The 18022-nt window shown below is 36.8% G+C and overlaps 1 long non-coding RNA gene across 2 annotated transcripts in view; it reads left to right on the forward strand.

Annotated features, from left to right (window-relative positions):
- The first annotated feature begins 2494 nt into the window (after positions 1 to 2494).
- LOC311440884 overlaps positions 2495 to 18022 on the forward strand; it is a 30399-nt gene continuing 14871 nt past the window's right edge. For both annotated transcript variants that reach the window (XR_014695641.1, XR_014695642.1), the window contains exons 1-2: positions 2495 to 2622; positions 15670 to 15745. This is a non-coding gene — a long non-coding RNA (uncharacterized lncRNA). The remainder of the gene's footprint in view (positions 2623 to 15669; positions 15746 to 18022) is intronic.

The following is an 18022-nucleotide window of genomic DNA, read 5'->3' on the forward strand; positions in this document are numbered from 1 at the left end:
GGGTCATAATTTAAACTGCTATATGTTTAAAAATGCCTATTACCATTCAGTCTCATAATCTCCATGTTTTCAGAAACCATAGTGCTGAAACACTGAGACAAAACAAACAAGAAACACAAAGTTCACAACATATGCAAACTGTTTATTAATACAAGTTTTAAATATGAAATATACTAAGTTGATTCTGTAGTGTCATACACCCACTTGTTAATGCGTAGATGGCTATACAAGATTCGAGGTTCTGGTTTTATTAGGGCTGCTGTAAATTAGTAAAAAAGTTAATCTAAGTAATTCAGTTAGGACTACTTTATTTTTGCTCTTGAATGAGAAGGAACAGAAGCAGGCCATGAAGTCACTGAAATTTTATTGGATTTATTGTATTTGTAAAAATCACTTATTTGCTGCATTGTTTTATTCCTTCCTTATTTTACTTCTCCTTACAACTACTAGCCACATCCTTGTTCTCTTTTCCTAAACAAGGCGATTTTTAAAAGATAAACAATGAAAAAACCCCGTGAATTGCATCATGATTTATATGTGTATTCCCAGACAGAAAAATATACTGATGTAATTTGATGGTATCCATTTACAGGAATATCTCCACCAGGGACATAATCCACATGTGAAATCAATGTTGTTTAGCTGAAAACTGTCAAGACTTGAATTTCACATTCTTCTTATTGCAGGATGGATAGAACTGTATGTTAAACTAAGAGACTCCTGCACAGACCTTTTCTGATTTAATTAATGCGAACTAAGACAATACTGTTAGAGATATGGTTCATCTCTGGAGGTGTCAGAGTCATTGTCCCTGGGGGTGTTAAGGAAAGGCTGGACATGGTGCTTAGGGGCACAGTTTAGCAGGTGATATTGCTGGTAGGGGGTGGTTGGACCAGATGATCTTGCCGGTCTTTTCCAATCGTAATGATTCTATGACTATAATCTCACTGTATGGATCTCACTGCTTTTGGTCTTAAGCTCTTCTCCAGACTTAATTTCCATGAGCAGTGTCATTGGCACAGTGCCTTCAAAACCTGGCAGCTGAGGCCATGCCTGAATACTTCTGTATATTCCATACAGGAAAAGCAGCTGTCCTTCTTCCAGAAGGTGTGTTTTTTTTTTTTTTTTTTTTTCTCTTTTATTTATTTATTTTTATTTTTTTTCTAAAAATCATTGGTATTGAGACAAATTTTGTTTTAAAATCACTGGGCCAAATTATTCATTTTTAAGGGTTTGAAAATATTTATGTGATACTGCTTCAAAAACCAGCCAGGTTATCCTGCTGTTATTAATGTATAGGTTTGAAGAAAATACTGTTAATATCAAGGAGTACACAGCTAAAACCATCACTGGGAATTTCCACTAGGAAATTTGCCCCCTGTCTTTATAAAAATAAAAACTAAACCGAGACACATGCAACTAATTTAAGAGTCTAATCAGCCCAAATGCTGAGTTTTTATACATTATTAACTTTTTTTAATAATGTGGTATGACTAGAGAAGGGCCTCATCTTCCCACTATAGCAGACTTGTAGGAAAGTAGACTACTGTTAAAATGAACATAATGTTGTCCCTTGCTGTTGAGCATTTTGCTTCTTGGATTTTCTGGGGATCTTTTGAAGGAATGGCATTCAAACTGAATGAAGAGTTAAGGGGTTGGCACAGTTGCAGATGGACTAAGAGACCTGATCCAGCAGTTGCTGAATTTGTTCATTCTCAGGAGTGTGATTTTCTGACTTCTCTGTCTACAGGCTTGCTTTTATTAAGAATGCAAGTGGAAGTGAGGATTGCCCAGACAGGCAAGACAGAGGCAAGTCAAAAAAGAGGTCAAGGCTGAGGTCACCAAAGGCAGGCAGCTGTCTTCCATCAACAGGGAGGCAAGCATCTGGGCTCCTCTAGCTGAAGATGAGGTCTGTTTTCTGCAGACTGGTGAGAAAGATTGTCTCAGCTGTAAACACACAGATTCCTTATATTGACAGCCAGTTTACCTGAACTTTGGTCAGGGATTATACCTTTTTTCTTTTTCTTTTTCTTTTTCTTTTTCTTTTTCTTTTTCTTTTTCTTTTTCTTTTTCTTTTTCTTTTTCTTTTTCTTTTTCTTTTCCCACTGCATTACTTAAAAACACTCACATCCAAAGCATAATAATGCTTATACCATTCTCTTTCTCTGTATTTCCTACAACCTTTCAGTCAGCCTTTGCCTGAGATAGCTTTAATTTTCTTCCACATACAGTTCTTTAGTGCAAATCTTTTTTTAAAGAACCAATTCAAGTAAATCTTCAATGTTTCTTCTAAATCTTTGTTTACAAAAGCTTATGTAAGTCTACAGAACTCCATTAATGATTGTCAGTTAATGATGATAAAATACATGATAGGTATCACTCTGAAGCTCTAATTGTCAAACTAAATTTTACTTAACAGAAGTCATAACCACCTGGAAGAGTAGTAAGTCTCATTTACTTTGCCAATTAACACCCTAAGAACCAGCATGCTTCTCTTCTGTAGTTTTGCAGTTGTTCATAAAGGGAGGAAAGGCCTTTCCAAGAAGTCCAAGTCTCTACCAGAAACTTATTCTCCTTTTCTCTCCAGCATGTCTCCTTTGTCTTGAAGTAACAAGAATGAAGGTTTGTTGAAATTTCATTTGTATATGCTTAGATTTTGAGGGATCTTGTTAACTGGAATTTTGTAGCTGTTGGAACTTGTCTGTATGTGGTTCCTATTATATTTCTTGGCTGAATATTTATGTTCGGTATTTATGGTATGTTACTTTAAAAAAAAAAAAAAAAAGATATTTTGAAGTTTCTAGTAGATGCAAGTATTCAGCCCTAGGTGAATTTTCTAAACTGAAGTAAGATGTTGAAAAAGTTTAATGTATAAAAAAGCTGTAAAGAAGACTTCATTACTTAGTTAAAAGCTGAAGCATCACTTCTATGTTCTTGTTTTCCAGCATAGTCTGAAAAGGATTATTTTTATCTTCTGTATTTACTAACTTCATGTATTAAAAGGCAGCATAATCTACCAATTAAATTTCTGGAGGAAGAATCTGGGATGACAACTTCTAGCTCTTCCAAGACTGCATATTTATCTGTGGGGACATAATTTTTCTGAGATTTGTTTTTATTTTTCATAAGCTGTTGATACCTGTTATTTTACTTATCTCACCCAGTTCTTGTGGAAGTTGATTAAAACTTGTGTAGTGTTCTAGGCCCGGCTGATGGGAGGAGATGTTATTGGGGGTGCTATAGAATGGAGAGTGCTAATATGTAACCTGACTGTTGGTCTCTGCAATCCAACACAATGACTTTATGCAGAAAATTCATTCAGCATCTAGTGAATTCTTTAATGTTTTAGAGTCTTTAATCATTAAAGAAATATTGCTGAAGGGCTTCATAAAAATTTTCTGCTCTACTTCAGAGCCTGTCTTGAGTTCAGAAGGAGGAAATAGTGAAACTGGTGATAAAGAATCTCTCCCCCAATAAATAGATTTCTCTAATTCATGTTACAAAAGACGCATATTCCACTGTCACCCCAATATAACTGCCTGACACCATTTACCTGAAGACTGCAATGCAGAATGTATCTTGATCTGAGTACGCACTGGCACCTCCATTAGGTTCCTACACCTTCTGGGATGAAACGAACAGCTTGCACAGTAAGTGTAAGTGGATCTGGAGGCATCTGTAGCATTTTCAACTTCTTACCATCATCTACATAACAATATAAAACATGCTGACCACTTCTAAACATTTTATAGCTGTCAAACAGAAAGAAGTGAAGCTCTCTGTAAGAGAGCAGCTATTGGAAATTGTTAGAATGGGGAAGGAGAGGAAGAGTACACAAGGTGTGCGAAACAGGGAGATGTTGAAATCAGTGGGATGTTACCTCATTAAAAAGAGTGATGGCTCCCTAGAGTGCTTTTTATCTGGTGTGATGCTAGAATGTCTTGCAGGTGTCTTCATATCAGCAGAGTCCCCTGTATGGTTTAATCTGAAATCTGTAATAGTGATAAAGCTTACAGGAAGCCTTTGTGATCTTGCAAGCATTTTCTACCTCTTTATTAGACAAAGGGGTGATAATGTCATTTTTTACAGTGCTTAGAAGGATAATGGATTCTTCCAATCCACAAATACTTTAAACAAACAAACAAAAAAGCTTAAAATATGTTTCTATGAATAACCAGTCTTAGGAATATAGTCTTATGAAGATGTATACAACAAAAGGTGTCTTTCTGCTGTGAAAATGGTGCCTATAAAACAGTGGGAGTACCAGTCTCAGTACCCTTACTTACCTTTACAAGCAATGTATTATTTGTTGGCTTTTCTCTCACAGTAGTCAGGAGATGGCTTCTGCTGTGGGCAGGGGTGACTGAGCCAAACACGAGTACTTACAGGAGTGCTTCTTGAAATTCATGCTGAATTATGGAGCAAAACTCCAAATTATTTCCTCTTTTTTGTTAGGTAACTTTATACAGTGAGATAGACCTTATGATTCTTGGTATGCGATTATGATTCCTAAGCAGTGCTGCAAGCAGATTAAGACACTAAAAGCATACAGTAAGTTAGAAAATGAAATAATAATAGTTGAAATTTCCTAGTAGCCTAGGAGATGTTTAACAGCACAAGTGGCTTTCTCCAGAAAAAACGTAGTGAAGTGCACTTCAGTATGTGTATGAACAGCTGCATAAAGCCACTAAAGGGCTTAGAATTATGCCTTAGGTTGGGGAGAAGGTGGCAAACAAGAAACTAAGGAAATGAGTGGAGTTTACACAGCAGCTACCTTAAATTTATAAATGGATTTATATAATCTGTATGTAACTTAAAAGCTTGCCAAACAAGGATGTATGATTACATCAGTATTTAATATTCCTAACAGCCCACTATAAAAACAGAAGCAGAACAGTAGGCATGCAAAACACAAAAATATAAGCTCAAGATACACAACTATTTTTATTGATGTGATAAAGAAAGCAGATAAGGGCACTAATTAAAATTTAAATGCTGTGGGTTTAGCAGTGTTTTTTTTCTTTGTTTTGTTTGTTTGTTTTTGGTCAGGGGAATTTCACTTACTACTATTAACCATCAAGTAATTTTTAGTGTTGTCAACACTTGAAATTTGTTTCTTCTGTTTGTACAGAAATGTTTCCATTTTCACTTATGGTATTCCTCAGACTTTGTTTATCCAAACCATATCAAAAAAATTGGTATTGCCAAGATACCTGCCATGGGAGGATAAAAGATCCATAACTCCTATTTGGTTTCCTATCTTAACAAGTTGCTGATAATGATTGTACTGCATTCTTGGCTGCTTCCTTAAAAAACCACCAGGATGTGGGGCAAAAGTTTACTGTTTTTGTCAATATGTTCAGATCAGCAGACTGTAGTCAGGCCAGGATGAATTAATCCTTTGCCAAGAAATCTAGTCAGAATAGGAAAGTATTCTGAGAAGTCTTAATCCATCTTTTCCTAAGAATATTCAAAGTCCACTAATGAGGCTTCCCAGGGAAGGGGAACAAGTGATGTTTACAGCCAGAGGCTGCTCTTCCCAGCAAAGCAGCAGCTGGGAACAATACCAGCTCTTGCACTAAGGCGAAGTTTTGTTGTTTTGAACAACAGAAGCAGGTCCTTTGAAACAACAAAGGACCTGCTTCTGTAAAGAAGTGGTGCTACTCTACTTCCCTCCCACTGGAAGGCGAAGTCTTTTATCTACTTGAAGTAGGAATTCTTGCCAGATGTGCAATGGGAACTTCAGAGTTTCTTTTTTAAATAACTTAGAAGTTAGGTATCAACATGTGCCAGACGTTTAAAGGCTACAGTCCTCCCCAGTATTTAAGTTATTATGTAGTAGTATATTAGTTACAAACAGTACTACTTAAAGAAGCAATCTATCTTTATCTGAGATTGTAAATGCTACCAGATTGACAAGCGTCTGAAACAATATTTATATAACACTTTGTCTTTAATATACGAAGGGTATTCCTGGTAAAAGCTGGGTCTCTGAGGTACCCTGGAGACCAGGGTAGATCTTGCTGCTCTGACTTGCAAGATTTTGAGCTATCAATTTACAGTCACTGGCATGGATTAACAAACCACACCTTGGCCAAACAAAGGAGGAAAAAAGTTCTTTCAAGTCTGATGAGAGATAATGGCATTGTGGGGAAAGGACCTCCCATGCTAGCTCGTTAGGTCAGTGACTGTCTGAAGAGTTTGCAGGAGCTGCTGTTGCTAGTGCTTCACAGAGGAGAAACTTGATATAAATGTAGTTACTGCAAACGAAGATAAATAAGGGTGTGAGTACATTTCAACTAGAAACTATATTCTTGATGTTAGGATGTTATCCTAGCAGTTAGAATGAGAAAATAAGAGTCCTATGAGCCTGATAAAGCATGGTAATGGGTTAGTAAAAAAGTGTGTACGTGGGTGAGTGGACAGAAGCTGTTCTCCTTGCCTATCCCAAACAGGCTTCGAAAAGAAAAATTACTCAATCTTCTGTGTGGGCATGACTGAAAATACTCTGAAATCTCTGAAGGCAACATTGTTAAAAGGTACTGTAGCAGTTAAGACTTTATAATTCACGGCAAATGAGGTCAGTCAGTGAGACTCTATGGGAGCTGCAATTCACCTGCTCAGTCATTAGTAGAGCTTGGCACAGATCAGTTCTACTATTGCTCTGCTCTTATTTTGGAAAAGGGGAAGGAAGGATTCTGACCTTTGCAAAATCTCTTTTGCTTAAGAAATAACCAGAGTTTTATTTGATTGCTTATTTATAGGAGCACTGGACATGCTCAAGTATGACATATAGAGAAAATACTAGATGTCTAAATGGCAAGCTATGTTAACCTGTCCTAGAGGTGTAACATTGCAGAAAAAGATTTGCTTTGACACAGGCTAAAATAGCTATGCTTGTAAAATAAATAAATAAATATATATTTTTTTGCTTGTACTTAACATTATACTTCTGTAAAACACTGATTTTTTTCAAAATCCATTATTTCTCATTACAGAACTGCTGCATTAGAGCAACAATAATATATACAATTTTCAGTCACACCTAATTTCTTTCCCTTTCTGTCAGAAAGGAAGAGAGGCATTTTTGAACATAATTGCTACTAGCTATAGCATTTCATTAGGTAGTGGTTTTTTTTGTTTGTTTGTTTTTTGTTTTAGGTGAAAAGATAGTATTTACCTAGATTATTTTTCTTTAGTTTATCTCATTTATTTATGCTAGTATTTCTTTAGACATTTCAAAATAATCCCACTACCATTTTAGGGATTCATTATTCTCACTGCCCTTATTACTTTGTTTTTCTTTAGTCATCGCATACACAGTCAGTGCTAAGTTTTGACCCTATGATGTCAGTCATGCTTCTCCTTGAAATCTATCATTGTTTCTGAAAGCCCTTTATTTGTCAATGCAGCGTAATGGGGGTGTTTGTGGTTGAGCTGTGGACCGAGGAACCTGAACTCCTTGTTCCTGGTAGGATGTGCTGTCAGCTCACATGCTTCAAAGGCAGACTGCAGATCAGTGACAAATTTTTCTTAGCTCCCAATCTGTACTGCTTTTTCACTTTTTTCTTTGTACAGAAAACCTATCTTGTATTCTTCCTTTAAGGGTACACTAGCACTGTCCCCACCTTCAATTTACAGTTAAGAGGTTAGGGCTCAGTCCTGTCAGTATGGCTTTTACTGCTTCACTGCATTAAAACTCACAAATTTAGATCTCCCAGTCAATACTACATTTACAGGTACTTTGCTGACTTCAGTTAAATCTAAATGTTATCTAAGCTAGCTAGCACCTCAGTGATATCTGAAGCTCTAAATGTTGCATGTTAATAAGCCTAAAACCAAATGTTTTCATTTTAATACCACAAATATGTATTTGTAGTCCAAATACATGTATTGCAGCTAGTCATCCCAGGTGGGATTAAAGTGAGATCAAGACATTGCTCTTCATCTGGAATGAAGTTTTAAAATACCAAAGCAGAATGGTAGCAGGGCTAGTACCTCACTGCTGTAACGCTGAGGCCAATAGACCGATAGGAAATGTTCCACCTTAGTGAGATAAGAGGAACTTGTATTTACATAAGGTAATGCTCGTTAGGATTCATAAGCTCAGTGAGACACATTTGGGTGTGTGCTGTGATGATAAACACACCTTCCACCCAAGAGACTAAAAGCTTTTGGCACTAATGAAGAAAACGATTGAGATAGTAATGTCTGTTTATTGCTTAATGACCTGGTTTGCGTGTGCTGCATCCGCTCATAGATATTACCTTGCACTTCAGCAAAGATTACAACAGGCCCTTACAGAAATATATCCGGGTGGGTGCACATACAGAGTTTCTCTCCAGTCTTGTTTCATGACTCACATAAGGATGTATTGTAAAGCACAGTGTGAGGACTCGGGAGCACCTTTTCCCCCCAGTGCACTAGCAGTAACACTACTAAGCAGACTAGACCTGATTAAAGTCCCTGTGCCCCTCATCTTGGGGGCTAGGTGAGAAATAAGGGCTGGTTTCATGGCAGCAAATAGTCTATAAAATTCTATCAGAGGGTGTTGTGGACAATTGTTTGATACTCTACAGCTGTTTCACACCCTCAACACAAGTCTCCATGTAAACTGTACTGTCTAGCCCAACATGTCTGGCTGCGGTTTGCTGACTTAGATTCACTCTGTTTATTTCCTGACGGCTGGTTTGTTATACAGTTCTCTCTCCATCCCTTTCCATATTTCTTCAGAATTGTGTGTTTTGTTGCTTGTTTTGGCAGCGATCTCCATAGTTAGTGGTTTGACTTATGCTGTGTTGCTATTTCTTATCTTAAGAATTGCAATTGATACAGCTGGTCGTGTGTGTGCCCTTCCTTGGAACAATTTTCCATAGAGGGAGGGGGGGGGAAAAGATAAGGGCCTATTATGACTTCAAAAAACTTATCATCTGTTTTATTTTTTTATGTATCTTCTACTGTATTAGTAATTCAAATTAACCACAATAGATACTATTTAGTTAGTTTCATAGAGGTATGCAAATATGACTGGGGTTTCATGGATCGCAGACTTTTACAACTGTGGGAGGTTAAATACTTGTGATAAGTTGTTTTTTTTTATTATTATTAATTTATTTTTGGCTAATACAACTTTTAAATGAGTCATACAGCAAGGAAAAAATGGGTACCCATCTCACCTCTCTTTAAGGTACTTGAGAATGCCTGCCACTTGGTAGATATACATAACAACAATGAATCAGATGGTTGTTGAATCATTAGAATTAAACAAAAGATGGTTAAAAGTGGTAGTCAGAATTTGTCCTGAAATAGAGTCCTGCAGTACCAATACAAAACTTCAACAGGCCAGTAGTAACAAAACAGGGCTTAGTGTAAATTAGGAATTAAACAGCAGAATTACATTGTCAGTATTGTCTGCAGTACCTAGTGAGTTACCTTTTGTGTTTGAAGACCTTCCTGTCAAAAGATTATTCAGTAAAACTGTTCTGAAGTGTGATTAATAGGAACTTGTCTTTGAGATTCAGCTTAAAAGTACTGCTACTAACCTTATGCATGTACTAATGTATACTTCTGTTCTAATGCTCAGGTTAGTTTTTAACCTGAATAGTTCTTTTCCTCCTTTTGTTTTTCCTCTGTGCAGAGAACAGAACTTCAGAATCTTCACTTGTCACATTAAACAAACTAGGCTTTCTCCTCTTTTTCTGTCAGATAAGATCTCTAACTACTAGCCTCTTTTTGTGTGTGTAGAACCTTGAGTTTTCTTTTCATTATTGGGGGTGACCAGTATTTCTCCAATAATCCAGATGAAGACATCCACAAAGCCACTCATACTCCTCTGCTGGAAATAACTTTTTCCAATGCAACATAGTCACATATATCTTGTTCAGACTGGCAGCAGTCTGACGGTCATTCTGTGATTAGTTAATGTCCCAGGGCTTGTTCATCTTACAGCTTGTTTCCAATAGGGCTCTATTTTAGGACAGAAGATTCTGGGGGTTTGGTGGTGTGGGGTTAATTGGATCTTTGTTTTCTCTACCCTGCAACCTGTTCTAAAACCTTACAAAATATTGCTGGCTAGTACTTGTCAGTTTATCATTTCATGTAGATTGACTCGGTAGATTCCTCCCAAAAAAAGTGAGATATGTGAGATATTTGTCTTGATATTTTTTTTAAGCTTGCTTATAATACATTACTTAGATAATAGTTCAGTGAGTCAAAACCCAATGCTTCTGATCAGGTAACTGTAAGATAAAGAACATAAAACTAGTGATCACTTCCAATCTGATTTGCATATCTTTAATACCTGTTGAAATATGGTGGCTACTTTGAATGAAGAAAGGATATGTGTAGAACATTAAATGGAACAGAGAATATAAATAGAAATAGTGAATTCTTCTCAGTCCTGAGGATAAGACGGCTTTCATGTGTCCTATCTTTCTACTTCTAACTTTAAATACTGAGATTAGGAGTTCCAGTTTCACCTCACCCCCTTTCCAGTCAGTGGAGATAGAATAGGTCTTGCTCTGAATGGCCCTCTGGAGTAGACTAACGTAAAATTAATGTTTACACAGGGAGATGACAAAGAGTAACCTTATAATTCAGGCTAAAGTTGCATGCTAATTAATCTAAATATACGCACATGTTTGTTCAATCCACTTGCTAGCACTGCAATGTTGACTTTATTTGTAATCTAAGGCAGGGCAGACAAGTGGGAATGAGGTGTGATTTCTTTCCTTTGTGTGCAGTTCCCTGTCACCAGCTAGGCTTGTGAGGCGTGAGAAAAGAGCGTGATAGGAATTCAGAAATTTGGTCTTAAATTTTCAGTGTCAAAATTAAAATACATTTGTCCTGTATTAAATAGCTGACTCCTATCTGTACCCGAGAAAGAACTTATTCAGGTACGAAAGAAGGTGTTACCACTATGTCACTAGGTCTTCCTAAGTTCCTGGAACTTTCTCATAGATGCAGGTGTTTAGGAGGAGTTACTATCCTTATCTTCTAGAGCTTCCATAGGCATTACCTGGAGAACAGACAATGTACACTGAAAAACATATGAAGCTAAAATAGGTTGGTTCTTCTGCAGTTTGCAATCTACCATCAATATGATGATTACATCATTGCTTCAGAATTGAGGGACAGAACAACTGCAAGAGGTTTCAGGAAGCTTGCAGGATGCAGGGGAAACAGCTCTTGCTTTGTGATGATGTGACGTGGGCTTGATTCTCTTGCAAAGGAACTTGTTTAACTGCGGAGTCTGCGCAATTAGGGCTGTCAGGAATACATGCCAGATGATGGTTTATTAACTAACACTGCCAACTGTCTTTAGTTTATTGTTATGAAAAGTACTGTGGAAGGTTTTATTGAAATTCTTGTGCAAACTGTGTAGGCAGGTTATTGCTGCAAGATGCAATTTGCTACGATGGTACTTATTATGATAGAAAACTGCACTGTAAACTGGAATAGTCATTGCCTAATGAAGACAAGAGAATATGAAGAGAAGGGGTAGAACTTCACTGACTCAGTCTTGGAATACAGTAAGAAAGGAGGGATAGTGCTGAAAGTGAGTCAAGTAGAAATGGGTCTATGAAAGTGCATAGCACATAGTGGTGCAAGTAGTGGAAGTGGTGTTTCTAATATTGCATGAAGTTAAGAAATAGCCATCATGGAAAGTCATGTGCAGCCACTGTCTAATGAGCACAGTGGGTGTCAGGTAGAGCAGACAAACAGAGGATTTAGCAGAAAACTCAACTCAGTTACTGATTCTGTGATCCTACAGTTAATACTATAAAATGTTATTTTAGTGAACAAATTTGGCAAATGAAAAGAGTTGTTTAAGTTTATTTACCAATTTCAATATTTTTTTCAAACCGTTCTACTGATAAGTGGGGGCTGGAGGACATAAAAGAGGTTAGTATGCCTGTAATGCCCAGAACATTTTCTTCTATTTAAGATGATCTAAAATCTTAGTATTTTTTTTTATAGTGTTTTAAGATATGTAAGTGCATTCATATAGCGAATTCATCTTGTTTCAAATGAAAATGTAAAGAGCAGTATTGTTGAAGTGAATTTTTTTTTTTTTTGAAAACAGAAAATGAATTCTATACCTCGTGTAAATGGTGTAACTGGTGCAACTTCATACATTAAAAGCATGGCAATAATGGTGTTGTCTCTGAGCATTGAAAACGCTTCCTCTGTGGGTAGCTTTCTAAGACCAAAATAAAAAGAATAATTTACTTTCCTGGAATGACCATTTCAGTAAATGATGTCACAGATTGCCGGGTCAGTGAAGTTACATCTCTGAATAGAACTGTCAAAGCCTGACCTGTGGTTTTCTAAACAGGAAAATTTGCATAACTTCCTTAGAAATATACAAAGATGTTTTCATTTAAATATCATTTTTCTACTATCAGTATTTTGTCATATAAAAGCAATACAAGCAAAAATATTTTGGAATTGGGAATGTGTCAGTTTCAAAACAGATTTCATGTTGGTTTTTTTAATCCAATAATGAAGTTGTAGAAGTTTATTTTCCCATGTAATTATTGGTCTTGATACTCAGATGAACTAAATGCATGTTAAAGCCATTATCTTCAGCAACTATACAACTTTACAGAAGCTGAAAATTTAATCAAACATTAAGTTTAAAATGGCTCTAAAAATACAGAATTGCTGTGTAGTAATCCTTTGAAATTCTTGTTACTAAACCATTCACTTCTTGGCCATTTTTTCTTGTTGGCCCTTTCCAGACTCAACTGCTACTGTAATTAATGATTCTAATATACAAGGTAGGAATATAAGAAATGATACTACAAAATATTTACATCTGAAAGCACTAATCATTTTATTTAAAGAAAAAATAAACAAAAAACAAACAAACAAACAAAAACAAACAAACAATAATAAAAGGAGTCTACTTACCTGTGAACGAACAGGGGGATATTAATGGCAGCAGAAGGCCTTCCACTGTATGGGAGATAAATATTTCAGAGTAAGGCACACATGATGCAAGATGCAGTGCAGTAAGTTTCCATAGTATTTTGTTTAGTGGATGGTTTGGATCCAAGCCCAGGCTGACATACAATACACAGATGCTGTGCAGAGTTCCTATGGTATTTTCTTTAGTGGGTAGTTTGGGTAGAAACACAAACTATGTCAGTAAAAAATAAATGCCAGACTGGCTTAGGTTTTTTTTTTTTTTTGTCTACCTGTGATTCGTGATGAGGTTTTCATCTGTGTAAAGCTTGGAAAGGCTCTCCTATGTACCCTGGTTCAGGCACTCACAGCTGTTAAACTGCAAGAGGATGGTGTAAACACAATGGCAGCAAAAACAATTGACAGTATTAGGTTTTCTGTCCCTGTGTGTTTTGGGGGCTATGCAGCTGTTGGCATGTGGCATAGGCCTCTAAAAACATGCAGGAAAGCCATGTGAGGGTTTTCTTAGGAAGCATGCTCATGTGGGACCCTAGAGACGTGCGCTGTAACTCCTGTTCTCCTAATAATGTAATGTGACCCTTCTGTTAATAGGTTGCTCTGTATGTTACATAGACCTGCCTGAGCTAGCTTTAAATAGTAATTCTAAATAAAATCACAATATTTAGTGTTATAACAGATCCATGCTTCCCCTCATGTCTCACTTATGTTGTTAGTGGTGGCAGGAGGCAGAGGAGCAAACAAGCAGCACAGATGCATCAACAAATGGGGTGCTGTAGTGGGGAGTTGGGATGGGAAAAGAGGAGGCAATCCTGGTAAGGGGCTGGGCTGGGAAGAGCCCTGTACTGTGGTCTGGAGAGAAAAAGGTGAGGAAGGAAGGTGTTGGGAGGCAGTCACGCTGAGGTGGGAATCCCAGACCTGTATCAGTTCTCTGACAACTCCAAGAACACTCCAAAGACCACATTTACTTCAACGACATGGTTTAAGCTTAACTAATTCCTCACTGACTCATTCTTGGTATCTTCTTTGCTGCCAGCACCAAGTTGACTGTTGCCTTTCATTCTTCAGGCAATGTTTCTGAGGTGCTAGGATTATCTTGTTTATGATGCTGATGTTGCTATCACATCATTGCTGTGAGTACATCAATAAGCTAAGTTAATCATTTGCCAGACCACCATCTCTTTTGTTTGCTGTCTTTGTCTTGCTGGAAGGAACCTGGAAGACTGAACATAAGTCATTGTCAGTTGCAAGGATGTTCTTGTTGCACTGAGTAAACAGAGCCCTAAGATGTTTTTAAATGGAGAAGTTGGCACCAGCAACTCAAATCCAGGACTATTTCAGCCAATGTAAGGTCTGCTACAACCCAATTCCTTCACGTGTTAAGGCACATACATTTGTACATTCTCCTTTAGGAGAACAGTGTTTACAGCAAAACTGCCAGAATATTGTTTGTATGGAAAAATAGTAATAGTTTTCTACTAGCCTAGCTCTCATATTTGACCTACAGTATGTCAGACCATGTATGACCAACATACGTTTAAAATGTTGTGGTACTGCGCTAGAGGCACAATTAAGGCTAGTGATTACAAGAGAAGTAATTGTAGTCTTTCCTTTCCAGGTGAAGAATAAAAGGAAAAAAAAAAAAGAACACAGCAATATGTTTTGCAATACTTTCAGTCTCTTTCCTGGCTAGACACATTAACTGATTTGACTCACAGAATCGGAAAAATGATTATCTTTTCCAATTGTTTCACTTCGATTCTTTTTCTAATTACTCAACGATCCCATTTATTTTTAGTCACTATCCAGTGTAGCTTTTCAAAATAATATAAAAAAAAGTTGTTGTTGTTGTAATAACAGAAAATATTAGTGTAATTACACTTATAATAATTTTAAAAGTCTTCCTTAGTTCAATAATAGGTTAACTCAACCTGTTTACTTGTGAAGATGAAGAAGCAACTCCTGCTAGCCTAGAAGAAACTGTCTGCAGAAGAGCTGTTTCTCCTGTCTAGAGAGGCACTCATATTGCCAGCTAATGCTTGGAAATTCAAGCGTGACAACCCTGCAGCTTGATCAGAAATGAGATGCAAATTTTGAACAGTCACTGTAAAATATAATATTATATGTAAATATTATGATAGCTTATATAACACAGGATTATTCACAAGGCGAAATGTCTTTGAATATCTTTGAGGCAGACACTAATCCTCAGATACTTCTTTAAACTGCAAGTTCAAATCCTCTTGGACTGGTCTGGGCTCTTTCTGCTGCAGAACAGTAATGGGTAAAATGGATGGAGTTCTGCCCTACTCAGACTAGCTTTAGTGATACCTCCTAAATTAATCTCTGATTAAAGAAAAAATTTCTGGCCATGTATTCTTGCCTTTTGTCTATGCATCTAATGGAACAAGTGTTACTTGGGGAAAGGTACTATGCTCACATAACAAGGCTTCACAATTTATGGGCAAATCAGTCAAAATGTTGTAGAAAGTGTGGATTGTGCTGTTGAAAGTTTCATGATAAATACAGATATCCAAGAAATGTAATTTAGTAGTAGTAGTGTGTACTTTGCATTAAGCAAACATTTGTACTAAGCAAAAAAGGCCTAGTCCTGAGCTAAAAAAAAAAAAATCAACAAATTAGTGAATTACAGAGTTGTAATGCCCTTGCAGCATTCCAGCTGCCTGTTCTAGAAAACATGGTGTTAATATGGACTTCATTAATGCTTCTTCTTCCTTGTAGTTTGTCACTGTTCTTACATGTCTAAATACCAGGAATTAGACTGGACAACCTGCATCCCACCAACCAAAAAGGAAGGGTAAGTTATTGGAAATCTCAACTTCTCTCTTTGGACAGGAAGAAGAAAAGGCCTAGTTATGCTTTGCTGCCTTTCTTCCTTCTGTTCACTTTCGCTTGACACTTTAGAAAAAGTAGCAGACACTCCGTGCTTCTGTGCCTACTCATCGGTGGGTACAATGGGTTCCTTTTGCGTAACTGTTCCTGTAGAACGCTCCTTGACCTCTAATGGATTTAGTTTATACATGCAGATGAGCTCATTCTGGTTTATTTTTCAAGCGATTATAGAGTTTAGTTGCATTTGAAATTGTTTGCTGTATCAGGTTCACATACTGATGACTGATGTACATATTGACAGAAAGTGATGTTTTCCCTTGTGATTTCATTTTTAACAAAGTCAAGTTTCATATCCTTGGTTAAATTAATTCTTCATTTAGCACCGCTGCTGAAAAACTTTACAGCGAATGTGTCATAACATACTGTTCACCACAAACCCTTTCAATGAATTAATTTCTGCTGAAGTAAATTATTCAGGCTTTAACTGTTATTCATGTCAGGATCTCTGCTAAGATGACGTGTACTTCATTAACTGTAATGAAGCAGAAACAGATCTAATTAATTTCTTCTTGTAGCCACAGTGCAATGAAGAAGTGAAAACAAAACTGTTATGTTATTAGCAAGCTTCTTCTGTACTCGCTGATATTATTAAACAGCGGCACAAGGAAAGACTTAAACACGTGAGTTTGAAAGGCTACAGAACTTTGTCTTCGTGGTAATATTACAATAGAAAGATTCACTAGTCATACTCTTTATATTTTTAGAAATGTTTTAATATGATTTATTATGCAGTTATGAAGTCTATGTTACAAGAGCTTGTTAAAGAAAAATTTTATTAAAATTAATTCTTAAAATATTTTTATTTATAAAAGGCTGGTACCATGAAAAATATGTAATCATTTTTACTAAAGAGAAACTTAGTGCACTTCCTGACTCTTTCAAGTATGACTCTTTGGTTTTCTTCTTCTCTCTGAGAATCTTACTGCTTTTTCACAACCATCTAAAAGCAGAAGCTGGATACAGCTGTTTCGTGTTTTACCAGAAGCACTCTTCCCTAATTCCGGTGGCTTGCATCTGTGACAGCATAATGCCAGCAGTAGGATTACTAGAAGTAGCTGGCCTTCTAATTAGGTCTGTAACACTCTTAATTATTGACACTAGCGTAAAGTGTAAAGCAAAGAATGTCGTACTTTGCTCAAGAACTAACAAATCAAGAAAGAATACTGTAGAAGCCACTGAGCAGGAGATCTCTCAATCTGTACTTATAGAGATCCTTAAAAATTATTTACAGGTCAAAGCCATATGTGGGTTTTGGAAAATCCTTATTCGTTAACTTAAACTAAAATAGGCATTTGTATCCTTTGAGAGAATTTTGTGACGTTAGCTTATATGTTTAGGTATCCTCTTAACACTTCTGTGTGTTGCTGAAAGTTGTGTGGTATACCATGCTGTCTTTGAGATACTGTTCTACTTCCATACATGTTAAATTCATGCCAAAATATACAGTTTATTGTTCTGTTAGTCCATATACACCACAAAGACTTGATATTTTGAAAATTTTCTGGCAGCTAGATATGCTTGCTTAACAAATGTAAGCCCAACCAATCAACACTGTTTTAGCCCAAAGGAAATTGCAAAAGGGGGGGGCGGGGGGGAGGGAAAGAAAAAATAAAACCCCAACTGCCTGTTATATCACCTAATTTTAAGTGCCTAGTTTTACCTAAAATGCCTTGCCATGTGCAAATATACTTGTTCTATCACATTCTTAAGAAGTGGTGGCAAGTGACATCTGGTAGTATTCAGGTAGGTACCAGGCAGAATTATACTTCTGTAGAGTTGGAAGAATGATAAGATTTAAGCTCAGTTTACTCCTCTTGGTACATTCCTGTGTCACTTTGTCCCCTATAATGACAGTGTGCTGTTCTTTGTCAGAGGCCTTTAGAAAGGTTTTAAGCTCTGCTTTGAATAGACCTACAGAAAGACTAAATTGTCATGACTGTACACCCAGAAATATGCATATGAACTGCAGAAAACTATGGAGTTAGGAGCTTGGGTCACTCTTAAAATGTAGCAGAGCAGGAGGAGGAAGTTGCTACTGAACTGGGATTTCCAAGACAGATTTATATAAAGTGATCACGAAACTTGCTGCCTCAGAACCCACCTCCTGTATTCCTGTGACTGAACTGGTAGCGCAAACACACAAGACAGTGTCAGCAGAAGAGAAACCAAAATTTGTGTGTTA

This window comes from Aythya ferina (assembly GCF_964211825.1).
Source record: "Aythya ferina genome assembly, chromosome: 8".
Taxonomy (NCBI): domain Eukaryota; kingdom Metazoa; phylum Chordata; class Aves; order Anseriformes; family Anatidae; genus Aythya; species Aythya ferina.